At 51.5% G+C, this 15,377-nt stretch overlaps 1 pseudogene; it reads left to right on the top strand.

The window, feature by feature from the left end:
• LOC141726157 (uncharacterized) overlaps positions 1 to 15,056 on the top strand; it is a 48,531-nt pseudogene extending 33,475 nt beyond the window's left edge.
• Positions 15,057 to 15,377: the final 321 nt, after the last annotated feature.

Genomic DNA, 15,377 nt, shown 5'->3' with positions numbered 1-15,377 from the left:
CATTGTCCTTAAGTTTGCCATTGCTGGAGTCACACAGAGGTGACCAAGCTCCAGCTAAAACACAGCAGTAATTCTTCTACCTGCATCAGAACTCCCCTGTTCTGCTGCCTCTCCTTTTGGAGCCAAGAGGCTCCTGAAGCCTCTCTGAAGCAGCAAGAGCTGCTGAGCTGAATCATGACTCTGAATGGAGGGCAGCTACTTTTGTACAGCTGCCAAAGCTTGACTTTGCCTGCCTGTGCCTTACCCTGGTGACAGCCTCGTGCTACATGTGGTCAGAGCACTGCTGTCTCCTGAGAATGATATTACACCTGCTGGCTCTTTCAAGAAAACAAAGGTTGGTTTTCAACTCAGCTGCTAGGGAAGGATGTTCAGATCACACCTTAAAAGCCCCACTAAAGATTCACAATTGGCATGATACTTCTGTGACTCCCTCTTTATTGTTAGCTCTTGCATAAGGGTAATAGCTTCATTTTCTTTTGCATATCCAAGCCAATATTTTTCCATCAGGTACAGTTCTATGCCTCTTCCATAGCACCTTTCCCTCGTTGATCTTAAGCCCAGATCAAAATATTAAATACCAATCGGATTTTACATCTATACTGCAAAATTTATCGGGCATCTTATTTCACTGTGGAGCCGCAGGCACAGAGAAGTTACACCTGATGTTTACAGAAGCAGCACCTGAATTTGCAGACACCTCCCCAGTAGCCAGTATTTGCCCAAGGATAACAGCATTCAAAGGCCTGCAGGACCCTATCCCATGCAGTACAGTCCCCAAATGTTACCACAAAAATTACAGAGGAATTTAATATCCAAGTCCAGCAGAGAACCAATCTTGAGGTGCTTTGAAGCCCTGCCTCCTCTTCCCCACCACCACCTCTGCTCTTAGGGCATTGGTGTCGCCTTTGACATTGTGCTGGATCATCATAGATGGCCAAAATGGAGAATACACAGAGGTTTGCCTAAATACATGGGACACCTGACTGGGCAAAATGACCCCACGAGATACAAAGAGAGAGCTGAACAGCACACTGCAGCAGCAGACACCTTGACTTACCTCATCCTCTGGGACTCCTGGAATTCCAGCTGAGGAGAGCCTGGCAGGGACCCTGCAGCACTGCCAAGAGGGGGACTCACTGCCCTGCGTATGGGGGGGATCAGAGGTGGTCCCAGTGACCCCTTCTTCATATCCCTACCCCTGGAATACAGCAAGGAAGTCTGGAAAGAGTAGAACATAGTGATCAGATCAAGCATCCAGCCTTGCCCCCATTCATGCCTCAAGACATTTAGCCATGCATTTAACTGGGACCTGCCAGGAAATGTCAAACTGATCATCCAGCTTGGCCCAGGATGGGGAAGGGAACACGAAGTGGTGAGGGAGAGACCATGTCACACATTTGCCACTTCTGCCCTCATGCTCACTCCTCTGCAAGTGTGGCTGCATTCCCCACTGGCATTCACATGTTTGACATCAGGATGTTCTGGTGTGCCACTGCCTCCACTGCCCTTTTGGATGGCATGGCAGTGGCTTTAGATCACTGTTCTCTCCCTGCCCCTAAGGTGTTTCACAGCCAGTGCTGATCTCCAGCCAAGACCCCACAAAGCCATTCTGCAGGATGTCAAAACCTGCTGTTCTCAAGCCCCTCATTTCTTCTGCTGCTGCCCTTCCCTTCCACACTTCCCTAGCAGCCTTTGAGCCCAGGTGCTGCTGAGCTTTCAGCATGCTGCTGAGCTTTCAGCATGCTGGCTGCTCTCCAGCTCCCACACATCCATCATCTCAGGCTCCCTGGCACTGAGGAAGTTCAGCAGAGCTCCCCTGCCCTGCTGCTCTCTGCAAGCTCTCTGTCTGCCCAAGGTGCTCCAGGGCCCCCATGCCATGGCCAGGAATGGGGCTGGAGGCAGCAGGGGCAGGTGCACACTCATCCTCAGTATCCCATCATTTCTGGCCCAGCTAAAGAGACAAATCAGAACCTGTTCAAACTTCACTGAAAGGGTCAGTTCCTGTCAGGGAAAAGTTCTCCGAGCTCTGCCAACAGCACATAAACTGAACATTTGCCACACAGGACTTTGCTTGGTCTCCTTACCTTATATCCTTTTCCCTCTGAACTCAGCTCCTGTTTTTGTCTCCTCTCCTCATCCCAGCCGGTGCCATTTTCCCCATTCTCCTGCTCTCTGCTGCATGTTGGGCTTGGCTTGGTAGGAGGAGAGCTCTTCTGGATGGGAGGCAGCGGCTTGGAGGGAAGGAGTATGGAGGAACTTGCCAGTGAAAAGTTGGCAAGAGGGTAGCCGGTCAGGCCTGCAAAGTGGAGAGACAAAGTGTAACAGAGGCCACCATGCAAACCTAAAGCATCTGAAGCTCCATATTTCCTGGGACATATTTCCTGCAGACTTCTAAACAGCTGCACAGGGAAACATGCTCCTGCTGGCAGACACTGAGGCAGGCCAGGGCAAAACCCTGAGCCACTTGCCCAGAGCTGGCACAGGCACAGCCTGGCCTCTGGGCTGCCCTGGGACAGCAGGGAGCCCAGAGCCCTGTGCTCTCCAGGAATGGCTCAGCTGCACATGCACCCTCCTGCTCCTCACCCTGCCCCACAGCTCAGCAGCCCTACAGCTCCAGGGGCACTGGCAACAGCACAGCTCCTTGCAGGGGCACATGCAGGGCACAGCTGTTCCCTGGCAATGTGCACAGCCTCTCTGGGCTGCCACAAGACCCTTCCTCCCAGCAGAGATCGGCCCAGCTCCCCCCTCACCTGTGTGTGAGGCTGAGCCATGCTCACAAGGGGAGAAGTGAGTTAGGTGACCTCCCACCCTTACAATCAATCTCTCCGTGGATCGATTAGGTATCCAAGGGTTTTTTACTATTCAGAAGATCACTCTGGTTTTATTTTTCATGATGTTAGCATTACTAGAATTCCTCTTAACTGTATGGAGGTGGCAAGCCAAGTCAGAAAGCCTCTACTACTTTGCTTAGGTGCTGCTCATTGCCCATCCACTACTTTGAAATCCCTTTCCTTCGAAGCAGTTGGCCACCTACAGTGGTTTCCAGAATTTGACAATTACCCCTAGGAAGTAATTGCTTTCCAAAGCTATTTTTCATGGCCTTTGCTTCCACTCAGTTCTGGGTTAGGTTTGCTTAGTTCCAAACTCATTCCATTTCTCTTCACAAGAAAGGAAATGCTGGTACATGAACAATGGCACCCCATGTTAGAAGTAAAAGAAGCTTTGCACTCCCCATTACAAGTCCCCAGTATTCAAGGACCCAAATATGCAGGGAACAAATTAGCTTTCAAATATTTCGGTTTTGCTCAGCTTCATTGCTCCTTGGATTTATTCCCTGCTGTCTTCCCTGCAGAGACCCAAACCCAACATAAACATGACCAGCTTCAAAACATTTCTGATCATGGCAGTTTATAACAATTCAAAAAATTTTAGTGGAGATTACATAGGGCAGATCATAAAATGAAACCCATTCTAACATATGTATTTTTTTATCCCTGAAGAATGGCTAGATCATTTTTAAAACTGCAATTGGTAAGGTTTAATGAGTTAAGTAATTTTTAGTACAGAATTAGTCCAGAAAAAATGTCACCTTACTTACTGAGCAGTACTATTCCCTAGCTTCATTAAGCATTCCATCTTCATATCAGTAATTAAGGAGTCATTCCAAAGGGGCCATAGCCAGGATTTGGCAGAACTAACCCTGACCCCCAAAGGGACCAGGGGATCTGATCCCTTGTTCTGCATCAGCAGGATTATTTCTCCAAGTCTCATCTCTCCTATCATTACACACCCAGAGATGCCCAAGGAACAACAACAGTGTCATTGAGGCTTTCAACTTGAAAGCATTGCCTGACCCAGATGCACCAGAGACTGCATTTTGTCTGGCACAATTCCACTTGTCAGGGATCAGGCAAGGCAGGGACAGGGACAAGGCAGAAGGCATCTCCTGCCCCAGCCTCAGCCTGCAACACTGACACAGGCAGAGAAAGCCTGGGAAGAGATTTGTCACTGTGAACCTGCCATAGGTGGCTTTGGGCTTGTGCTGTCACAGGATGACAAACTCACACCCTGCGTAGGATGCATCCCTTTGGAATGCTCTTTCTCCCTAACTGGAAAATTTATAAGGACATGCTGTCAGAGGTGGTTTCCCTATTTCTGCCAATACAATACCAGGCACTGTCCAGGAATCTCCTTCACATCTCAAACGGTTCCGCTCAGAAACTGCCCCAATGAAAGGTTTTCTGCTTCATAAGCAGGAGGAAGGAGTGGGAACATTTCTCATTTCATGCTAAATGCTTTCGTTATCTTACTAATTGTGACACTAGAAAGGCTGCAGGGAGATAAAAGCCATGTGCAGGATGGAGAGGAATGTTTCCTTGCTCTGCACTGCATCCCTATGGCCCCAAGGTACCACTCCAGCAACTGCCGCTCAACACTTCACACTGGAGGAATTTTCACTGCACTACTGGAGCACAGTCCCAGTAACTGTGCTCTCAGAGAGACCACCGAGCCCACCAAGAAATTGAAATGAATTTAAAGGAATTTTTAAATTTAATGGGTTTTCACCAAACTTTCCAAATGTCAACTCTGAGTCAAGACTACAATGGTCATTTTAGGACAGACATGCCCTGCACCTACCTGCATGTTCAGAGTTCTTTCCCTTCTTTATGCTGCTGGATGCTGGCCTGGAGAAAATGGAGGACAAAAGAACATGTGAGCAGGTAGATAGAGAATGGAGAGAATGGGCGTACCATGAAATAGGGCAAAACGTCTCAGAATGGTCACTATGATAAAGGAGGAAACGCAACCCATAAACCCAACAGGATGCAAAGCTAATTCATTGTCCTTAATCTTTCAGTTGCTGGAGTCACAGAGAGCTGGCCAAGCTCTGTATGAAACAAGGGCCAAGGTCCAGCAGAGAACCCATCCTGAGGTGCTTTGAAGCCCGGCCTCCTCTTCCCCACCACCACCTCTGCTCTTAGGGCATTGGTGTCGCCTTTGACATTGTGCTGGATCATCATAGATGGCCAAAATGGAGAATACACAGAGGTTTGCCTAAATACATGGGACACCTGACTGGGCAAAATGACCCCACGAGATACAAAGAGAGAGCTGAACAGCACACTGCAGCAGCAGACACCTTGACTTACCTCATCCTCTGGGACTCCTGGAATTCCAGCTGAGGAGAGCCTGGCAGGGACCCTGCAGCACTGCCAAGAGGGGGACTCACTGCCCTGCGTATGGGGGGGATCAGAGGTGGTCCCAGTGACCCCTTCTTCATATCCCTACCCCTGGAATACAGCAAGGAAGTCTGGAAAGAGTAGAACATAGTGATCAGATCAAGCATCCAGCCTTGCCCCCATTCATGCCTCAAGACATTTAGCCATGCATTTAACTGGGACCTGCCAGGAAATGTCAAACTGATCATCCAGCTTGGCCCAGGATGGGGAAGGGAACACGAAGTGGTGAGGGAGAGACCATGTCACACATTTGCCACTTCTGCCCTCATGCTCACTCCTCTGCAAGTGTGGCTGCATTCCCCACTGGCATTCACATGTTTGACATCAGGATGTTCTGGTGTGCCACTGCCTCCACTGCCCTTTTGGATGGCATGGCAGTGGCTTTAGATCACTGTTCTCTCCCTGCCCCTAAGGTGTTTCACAGCCAGTGCTGATCTCCAGCCAAGACCCCACAAAGCCATTCTGCAGGATGTCAAAACCTGCTGTTCTCAAGCCCCTCATTTCTTCTGCTGCTGCCCTTCCCTTCCACACTTCCCTAGCAGCCTTTGAGCCCAGGTGCTGCTGAGCTTTCAGCATGCTGCTGAGCTTTCAGCATGCTGCTGAGCTTTCAGCATGCTGGCTGCTCTCCAGCTCCCACACATCCATCATCTCAGGCTCCCTGGCACTGAGGAAGTTCAGCAGAGCTCCCCTGCCCTGCTGCTCTCTGCAAGCTCTCTGTCTGCCCAAGGTGCTCCAGGGCCCCCATGCCATGGCCAGGAATGGGGCTGGAGGCAGCAGGGGCAGGTGCACACTCATCCTCAGTATCCCATCATTTCTGGCCCAGCTAAAGAGACAAATCAGAACCTGTTCAAACTTCACTGAAAGGGTCAGTTCCTGTCAGGGAAAAGTTCTCCGAGCTCTGCCAACAGCACATAAACTGAACATTTGCCACACAGGACTTTGCTTGGTCTCCTTACCTTATATCCTTTTCCCTCTGAACTCAGCTCCTGTTTTTGTCTCCTCTCCTCATCCCAGCCGGTGCCATTTTCCCCATTCTCCTGCTCTCTGCTGCATGTTGGGCTTGGCTTGGTAGGAGGAGAGCTCTTCTGGATGGGAGGCAGCGGCTTGGAGGGAAGGAGCATGGAGGAACTTGCCAGTGAAAACCTCTTGGCAAGAGGGTAGCCGGTCAGGCCTGCAAAGTGGAGAGACAAAGTGTAACAGAGGCCACCATGCAAACCTAAAGCATCTGAAGCTCTATATTTCCTGGGACATATTTCCTGCAGACTTCTAAACAGCTGCACAGGGAAACATGCTCCTGCTGGCAGACACTGAGGCAGGCCAGGGCAAAACCCTGAGCCACTTGCCCAGAGCTGGCACAGGCACAGCCTGGCCTCTGGGCTGCCCTGGGACAGCAGGGAGCCCAGAGCCCTGTGCTCTCCAGGAATGGCTCAGCTGCACATGCACCCTCCTGCTCCTCTCCCTGCCCCACAGCTCAGCAGCCCTACAGCTCCAGGGGCACTGGCAACAGCACAGCTCCTTGCAGGGGCACATGCAGGGCACAGCTGTTCCCTGGCAATGTGCACAGCCTCTCTGGGCTGCCACAAGACCCTTCCTCCCAGCAGAGATCGGCCCAGCTCCCCCCTCACCTGTGTGTGAGGCTGAGCCATGCTCACAAGGGGAGAAGTGAGTTAGGTGACCTCCCACCCTTATCATCAACACATTTAATGGGTGTGGTGCCCAAGTAGAATAATTTTTAATTATTGAGAAAATTTATTTTGTTTTATTTCTCACGGAACTAGCCTGCATTTAATTCCTCTTAGCAGTATTGAGGTAGCAAGTTTGAAGGGAAAGCTGGAAGCCTCCAATGATAAAAAGGGGAAAAAAGATTCCTTCTTGAGGCTGGCCTGTGAATGCACAGGAAAACTCTCAGAGTTGTGATGTTATTTGTGCAAACCACAAAGATCTCAAATCAAGCAGGCAGGCTTTATTGGCGTATCTGTAGCACCGTAATCCCACCCTCAGGCTCAGACCCTATCAGCAAGCAGAGGAAGAATGGGAAATTTATCTGTAACGAGACCCAATATTGATAGCAAAGAAAACATCAGAATTTGTATCTCACAACCATGTCCAACCTGTTGTCAGTTATGGCCACACTCCCTGTCCTGGCTGACAGTAGGAGTGATTTGGCCACTGTCAAAAATGAGAAAGCAGAGTAAATTAATGACAGAATGTTGTGATGCCTCAGGGCATCCTTGCAGGATCACCTGTAGCTGTCAGCCACCTACTCTGACACAGAGTCAGCATTGATCACCACGGACCCGTTTTCTTTGAAATCTGGGGGGATTTTTTTCCATTTGGCTCTGGCCTTCCATCTCCTTTCTATCCTCACCTTTTCCTTCGGTTGTCTTTCCTTTTCTAGTAAATTCCATGTTTGAACCCTTGCTTCTGCCTGGCAGAAGTGTCTGGGTTTGCGTTTAGGAACGCTCTCAGAGCAGTCAGCGCCGGGAGTTTGGTCCCAGCCTTTGAGCAAGGCTGGGTTACTCCAATCGCCGTCACTCAGCACAGAGAGGCAGAGCCAGATGTGTCTGCTGCCGTTGGGGCCGTGTCCAGCACAACCGGCACCAGCCCAGCGTGGGGCTGCCCCTTTGTGACATGCTCACCATGGTTCTCTCGTTTCCATGGCTGCAAAACCCCACCCCAACTCCATCCCCTTCCATTCCCCCCCCCCCCCCCCCCCATTTATAGCCCCGTTTGAGTCCATGATTGGTCCATTTTGGATCTGCATGACGATTGGTCCATTTCCAGGCTTCTCATTGGTCTTAAACACCATTTACTCTGGACCAGTCGTTTCTGCAGGGCTTCGAATGATTGGTCAGATCTTCCATCCAATCCATCTTTGACCTCACCTTGTCCCACCAGACCACTGTTCCACCAAACCCTGGACCCTTCTCCTAGCACATTCTAATAAGCCCCCCCCCCCACTTTTAACATAATACAATTAATATAACATAATTAATACAATATAATTGAACTATACCCTTATTTAACTTAACTTTTACCTATAACACAGGAAGGAGACCCTTTCCAAAGGTACTTTTCAGGGCCTTTATTTCTGTAGTTCCTACTCAGTTCTAGGTTGCAGCTGGTTGGTGTGGGATTTTGTTTAATTCTCTTCACATCAAACAAAGTGGTGGGACGCAAACAATGGCACCGGGCTCTCAGGACTCTAGCTGGTCAGAAGACCCCAAGTTAAGTTAGAAAGTCTTTTTTCCCAGCCAGGCGGTTGAAGAAGGAGTCAGAGCTCTTCATTTCTCGGTCTCAAGGTTGTTTCTTGTATCTTGTCTATAACTTCTTTCACCTGACCTGCCAAGGTTCGCTCAGCAAGAATGTCAGAGGCACTCTGCCTGCCTCAGAGGCGGTGTTATCTTTTTTTACTAAAAACTACGTGTACAATGTTTACAATTACTTTCCAATACCTGTCATCTATGTTAGACAATTTTCTACTCTAAACAAGTCTAAAAGTGCCAACATCACAGCTGAAGATTGAGGCTAGGAAAAAGGAACAAGGCACACCCAAATTCCTCCATCTTGGGACCCCAAGCCCTCATTCTAAAAGCTTCAAAAATCTATTTTTCACCCCGTGACAAGCTAACTATTATTCTACTGAAAATTTCATGGCTTGTAATTCTTCATATAAGGTAGGTAATTCTTTTTTCCAAGGGCTAGATCAAATGCACAGGGGTCTTGGGCTCTGTGCCAAAGTCTCTGAGCCCCCTGGGCAGGGGCTTGAGTCCTCCAGGGCAGCCAGAGGAATTTCCTGGGTTCTGACACCGGGCAGTGGAAGTGAAAGCAGCTTTGCACTTCCCAGTAGATGACCCAAAAATCAGTTGGCTGAGAGCTGTAGGGAACAAACTGACCTTTCAAATGTTCCTCTTTTGCTTTGCTTCATTGTTCCCTGGGGCTTTTTTCTCTGCGTTCTTTATTGCACAGATACCCGAACCCAACATAAACATGATCTACCTCAAAACATTTTGATCCTGGCAGTTCCTGAAAATTCCAGATTTTCTTAATGGAAATAGCAAGGGGCAGTCATTCTGAAATACTCCCCAAAAGAGGAGGTAAAAACAACTCATCCTTGACATCCTTGATTTGGCAGAACTAAGTCCAATCTATGGGACCCCTGGGGCTGATCCCTTTTTCTCAATCTGCAAAATTATTTCTTCAAGTCTCATCTCTCCTATCTATTCAAAGAAGCTTTGCACTCTTCATTAGATGCCCCCAATGTTCAGTGGGCCAATATGATCAGTGTATCTGTAGGGTGTAAATTGGCCATGCAGAGTTCTCCTTTGTTGTTCAAGGGGCTTATTCCCACTTTCTTTCCTGCAGACACACCCAAACCCAACATTGCAACACAAAGCAATTCTCATTTGGACTGTCCCTGAAAATTCAAACTTATGCTCAGGGCATTTCCCCGTCCCCAGGGACAGGCTCCAAGGCTGGGCTCTCACCTGCACAGAATGAAGAAGAGCTGCTGCCCTTGCCAGCGGCTCCGGGGTCTCGCCATCAGCGCTTCGAATGCAGCTTTTGTACACACTCTGCCTCTCTGAGCCCAGCAGCATTCCCGGGCATCAGCAGTGCTGCTGCAGGCCAACATCCCCCAGGCACAGCTGCAGCAAGGAGATTGCAACAAGGTCTGGCTGCAGGAGTCTCCAGCCTGCAGCAGCCCTTCACCTGCGGCGGAATCATCTTGCGCTGCCATGAGGGAGCAAAGGGGTTAGGGGCTCTTTGCAGATGAGGGTCTCCTCCATGTGCTGCTGCTCGCTGGGCTGATACAGCTGCTGGTGCCCTCCCCCACAACTGTACCAGGAGCCTGTCTGGGAAAATAACACTGCCAGTGCCAGTGCCAGCCACCCATCCCTGCCATGGCCCTGCCCACAAGGCGTCCTGCCCACTAAACTGCTCCAGTCAGGTGATGTCAGACACCATCAAAATACATTCAAACAATGCATTTTCCACACTCTGGCAAAATCATGGCCATACAGGCCACGTGCTGGAGGCAGACTGCTGTTGGCAGAATGGGGGAAGCCCCAGCAGCTGCTCTCCCCAGGCTGGATGGCCATGGCAGCAGAGGCCAGTCTCTCACCGTGCCCACTGCTGTGGGACCCAGTGCTTTGGACATGTTCCCACTGAACTCAGGCTGCAGCTACAGCAGCACCATGCCTTCACACATTTGATAACAAAGAGCAGGAATGACACACAGGACTGCCCCAAGAGCTACAAAAAAAAGGGGTGAGGGAGGGGACAAGCGAGTTAGAATAGCTCATTCCTTTTTAATACAAGCAGGGATTTTAGCAGGGATACTAGGCTAATCATACTGGGCCCTGGTTTGTAAGCCTTGTCTCTAGCAATTCCCACCAGTCTGCAAGCATTTTTCACTGCAAAGGAGTAGATAAGATTTTACAGCACATACATGAGCAAGTCTGAGCCAGAACTCAAAGTACAAGACAAATAGTCCCAAATCAGCCACCCATGGGGAAAGGAAAAAGAAAAGCAGATGAAGCAAGTGCCATTGTGGCTGAATTGCCTGCATTTATCCCATGGTCAAACCTTTCTGAATAAAAGCACCTCAGTTCAAACACACAGCTTAAGATCAAGGAATTCAAGTGTTTTGAGAGCATTAAAAGCCTAATTTCTATGACATTCAAGGAACGGTAGATGCTAAATTCTTTAAGAACACAAATGTGGGTCTGTTTGGGACTGCATGCTTCCAAAGCAGGAATGGAGGTTTAGAATTGCAGAACTGTTTCCATTGGAAAAGACCTTTAAGATCATAGAGTCCTCCTAATAACCTGAGACCACTAACACTGCCAAGGCCACCACCAAAGCATATCCCAGGAAATGTCGTGGGATGGGACATCCTTCCTGTCTCCTTTGTCTCCCAGGAGCCCCTTGGAAAGAGAAATGTCCACACAGGCTTTATCTGACTCCTTCCCAGCCAGCCTTTCCCTCACTCCTGGGTCTCATTTGCTCCACAGGTTTCACCAACTCGCTCAGCTCAGAGGAGCTCTCAGAGGAGAAAACGCTGCCTGGTGTGGGGCTGTCTGATCCCTGTCTCATCTTCATTCCATCTGCCCTGCTCCCTCTCCCATCAAAGAGACCGAAGGATCCCCCCAACCCCACTGTGCTGCACCAGATCCCAGGTACGTTCCCTCCTGTGCTCCTTGGTGGCTCCCTCCCAAAGCCTGGCCAGGGCCCCAGGAGGAACCAAGGCAGCTGACTTTGATCCTTCAGCCCCAAACAAGGCCAGATGTCAGATTTCATGGCCTTGTCTGGCTTCTAAATACACAAAGGTCAATCCATGTTTCACTAATGAGTGGCTGCATCTATCACAGGGCTAATGACCATGCATATTACATCAGGGAGCAGATACAAAGATAACCTTTGCTTGTAAGGTTCATCCAGAGGCCACCTTTGGCTCAGGGCCTGCTGTTCAGGCCTCACTCAGGGCTGGTGTCCAGGCCTTGGCACTTCAGGGACGTGGTTTAGTGCTGGGCTTGGCACTGCTGGGTGAGTGCCTGCACTGGGTGAGCTCAGAGGGCTTTTCCAACAGAAAGGATTCTCTGATTCCATGATTATATCCACTGCATTCAACTGGGTCTATTTTAGCAGCATTCCTTTGCTCCAAAAGTTCCCTCTTGCCCAGCTCCTGTGGCCTGAGGCTTCAGCTCCTGGTGCTGAGCTGCTCATGCTGAGACAACTCAGAGAGAAGAACACAGTCCATGCAATTCCTTCTGGGACATGGAGAGGAGAGGCTGTGCAAACAGGAGCATTGTTTGGTGTGGCCTCCTCTCTGCCCTTCACACATTTCAGCACTTTGAACCAGCCAAGAGCTTTCTCCAAGAGTGCAATGGAGCAGTTGTTCCTGCTCCCAGGCCTGGCTCTCTCCAGTCTCTGACCTTGCCTGGTTCTGTTCCTCTTGCTGTGCCCTCTGTTGCCCCAGGGCTCGTTGGCTGCTGCCCAGGACTGTGGACCTGGCACAGATCCAGTGCTCCAGACCCTCCCTTCTGTGCCCTTGGAGCTGCCTGGGCACAGCAGCCTTTTCCATCTGGAAGCTTCCCATGGACAGGGAGTGCCCAGCTCCGTTCCTTGCACAGCCTCCAAGGAGCGCAGGGCTGCCATCTACAGTCCCTGCTGGCACTGGGGGCTCCCAGGTGCCTCAGGCTGCTGTGACACCGCTGCACACGGGAGGGAAGAGGGGCAGGGGCTGTGCTCAAAGTCAGCTCCATGTGCTGCTGCTGCTGCTGCTGCTGCTGCTGCTGCTGCTGCTGTGGGGTCCTTTGTGCAGCCCTGGCCCAGAGTCAGGGATCAGATCCTGCCAGTCTCTTCCAGCCCTGGCTGCTCAGAGTTTGGGCCTTGGAGCCTCAGGTGGCCAAAGGCAGCTGCTGCTGGTCCCTCTGTGTGCCCGTGTTCAGCAGTGCTGCTCCATCAGTCTGTGCCCAGCAACGGGGAAAAGCCTCAGCCCTGCAGGGCCAGGAGCTGCCGGGCTCTGCCTGAGCAGCTCAGCCAGCAGGAAGGGAGCTGCTCCACATGGGAACCAGGAGCAAAAAACATTCCTTTGATAGGACATGTTTTCTATTTAAAAGAATAAAAGGAAAAAGAAAAAAACTATTTAAAATGTGAAAGATAAAACCAAAACCAAGGTACCAGTGAAAAAACTTCTATAACTTTGCATTTAGAGGTAAATGATCTTTTTTAAAAGAGAACTCAGTTATTTACATTGTAAATGTGCTGATGCCATGGATCCATCTTACTGACCTCAGCAGCCTTTTAAAAGTGTTTCCAACATTGGTATTGGAAATTGTGGTTGAAGCAAGAGAAAATTGCTTTGTGCCCTTCCAGCTCCAAGCAGGACTGGGAATGCAAACTCTGTCAAAGACAAATCCTTTAGAAGATGACCTTCCTTCTCAGCCTGCAAATGAGCTGCACATTCCCTCTGAAACTGCCAGGGATTTCTTAGAGACACAAAGTCCCACTGACAGCTTTTTGCTCTGGTTTGGAAGTGCAGAATGGAAATTCTCCATCCATCAGCTCCAGACTGCACTGCCTCAGGAGCACGGTCCACTTGCCAGCTTTGGCCCACTTGTGGCACTTCTAGAGGAGGAAGAAGGTGCAATTGCACAATTCCAGCCAAAAAGGAATGAAGAGTGGGACAGACAAAACATCCTGGGGAGATCCAGGTGTTCAGCTGGGATTGTGGAGAGTTTGGGTCCTTGCCAGTTGGATGTGTGTCCCCAGCTGCAATCTCTGGGCCTGCAGCAGAGTCTCACTCACCTGCCAAAGCAGAAAGCTCAGGCGCTGTGCTCGCAACAGGCTCGTCTGATGCAGAGCTGTCAGAGCAATGTGAGGGCAGAGCCAGCCCAGCTGGGCCCAGGGCTGAGCCCAGCAGAGCCCTGGCAGAGCCCAGAGCAGCCTCAGCACCCGCAGAGCCCGCCTGCAAGGAGAGAAAGCAGAAAGTGCCCATCAGCTGAGGGCTCCTGTGCCCTTGTGCCAAGGCCTGCGGTGCCCAGGCCATGCTGGCTGTGTGCAGAGCTGTGCCCAGAGCTGCCCATCCCTGCTGCCTTTGGCAGCAGAGCAGGAGGGCAGCACATGTGCCCAGCCTGCAGCCAGCCAGGGCACATCCAGCCCTCAGCAGCTGCCCAGAGCAGGATGCTCCTGTGCTCGCTGCCATCTCCCAAAAGCTCTGATCCCACCCTGCCAAGCACACAGGGACCCACCTCACGCCAGCCACGGCTGCAAGAAAAACTGCTCCCAGACCAGGTCCTCTGCCTTCTCCAAGGGCACGGTCCATCCACACCACAGCTGCTCCTAAGCACTTCCCCATCCACACTGGACCACCTAGAATGCTTCCTCTGGAAAAACAAACAACACATTCTTGAAAAGAGATTAGAGAAAAAAAAAAGGGAAAACAAGAAAAACGGTAAAAACTCTTATGTCTGTCAGGGCCTTGAGGAAGGCCCAACTCCTACATGGTAGGGAAAAACCCAGCCATGGGTGAGGGAAGCCCACACTTTCTCTCTTCCCCCCTGCACTGCCCCCCAAAATCACGGTGATTCCAAAGCAAACAAGGGCTGCTTATGGCCTCTGACAGGCCATTGCACAGGGCTTGCCAGCGCCCCAGCCCCTCAGGCTCTGCCCCAGCCCGGCCAAGCTGCCGGGCAGCAGCGCTGCAGCCCCACAGCAGCTCCAGAACAGCCCCATCCAGAGGCACCTGGGAGCCCTCAGCAAGGCAGCAGCAGCACATGGGCAGGAGGACACAGATGGCACTTCCTGCCTGGCACAGGGCTTGTGGCCATCTCCAGGCTCCGCTCTCACAGGGATCCCCGCAGCTCCGGCCCCTGCCCAGCTGCTCTGGCAGCAGCACAAAGGCTTCAGCAGAGCCACCACAGGCCAAGGGGCTTCTGGCCATTTCCCCTTGCCCACTGCACGCCTGGGCAGCTGGCTGAGCACAAGCACCCTGGCGCCGGGCTCCCGAGGGGAGGGGCAGAGGGCCGGCTGCTGCCTGGGGAACCGCGGTGCCGCCCCACAGCCCCGCCAGGCCGGGGCTCCATGGGCACCCAGCTTGGGCCCACGGGAGCCTGGAGCAGAGCCCGCGTGGCCTCTGCCTGCGGCACCGGGCGGGGGCACAGCTGCCAGCCCCGCACACTGAGCACCGCCCTCAGGCGGCTCCTCCAGGCTGAGGCTGGGGCTTGCAGGCCGTCCTTACCAGGAGCTCAGCGAACTTCAAGAGTTTCCCTTTCTTCACAGTTTTTTCAAGATCTTTCCTTTTCAGGAACTTGACCGCACAAAGCAGCGTTTCCCAAGAAGTCTGGAGAGCAGCAGAGACGCGGACATGGCCCCAGAGTCCAGGGCACAGGAGCCGCAGCCTGGAGGAGGCTGCAGTCCAGCAGGTGCAGGACAGGAGGCAGCCGAGCCCCCTGCCAGGGGGACAACAGCAGCCCACGAGTCCTCACCTCTGCCACATGCAGATTCTCATCATGGCAGTGGAAGAGCAGCGGGAGCAGGCTCTGGCACACTTGTGTTATCAGGGATGTTTTTCCTTCTTCTTCTACAGCAGCCATCAAGGTTTGAAAGACAGTCATGGGGAGCTGCTGCACCTGG

This window comes from Zonotrichia albicollis, chromosome 33 (assembly GCF_047830755.1).
Source record: "Zonotrichia albicollis isolate bZonAlb1 chromosome 33, bZonAlb1.hap1, whole genome shotgun sequence".
Classification (NCBI taxonomy): domain Eukaryota; kingdom Metazoa; phylum Chordata; class Aves; order Passeriformes; family Passerellidae; genus Zonotrichia; species Zonotrichia albicollis.
The sequence above is the reverse complement of the archived record's forward strand: the minus strand, read 5'-3'. Positions and strand labels throughout refer to the sequence as shown.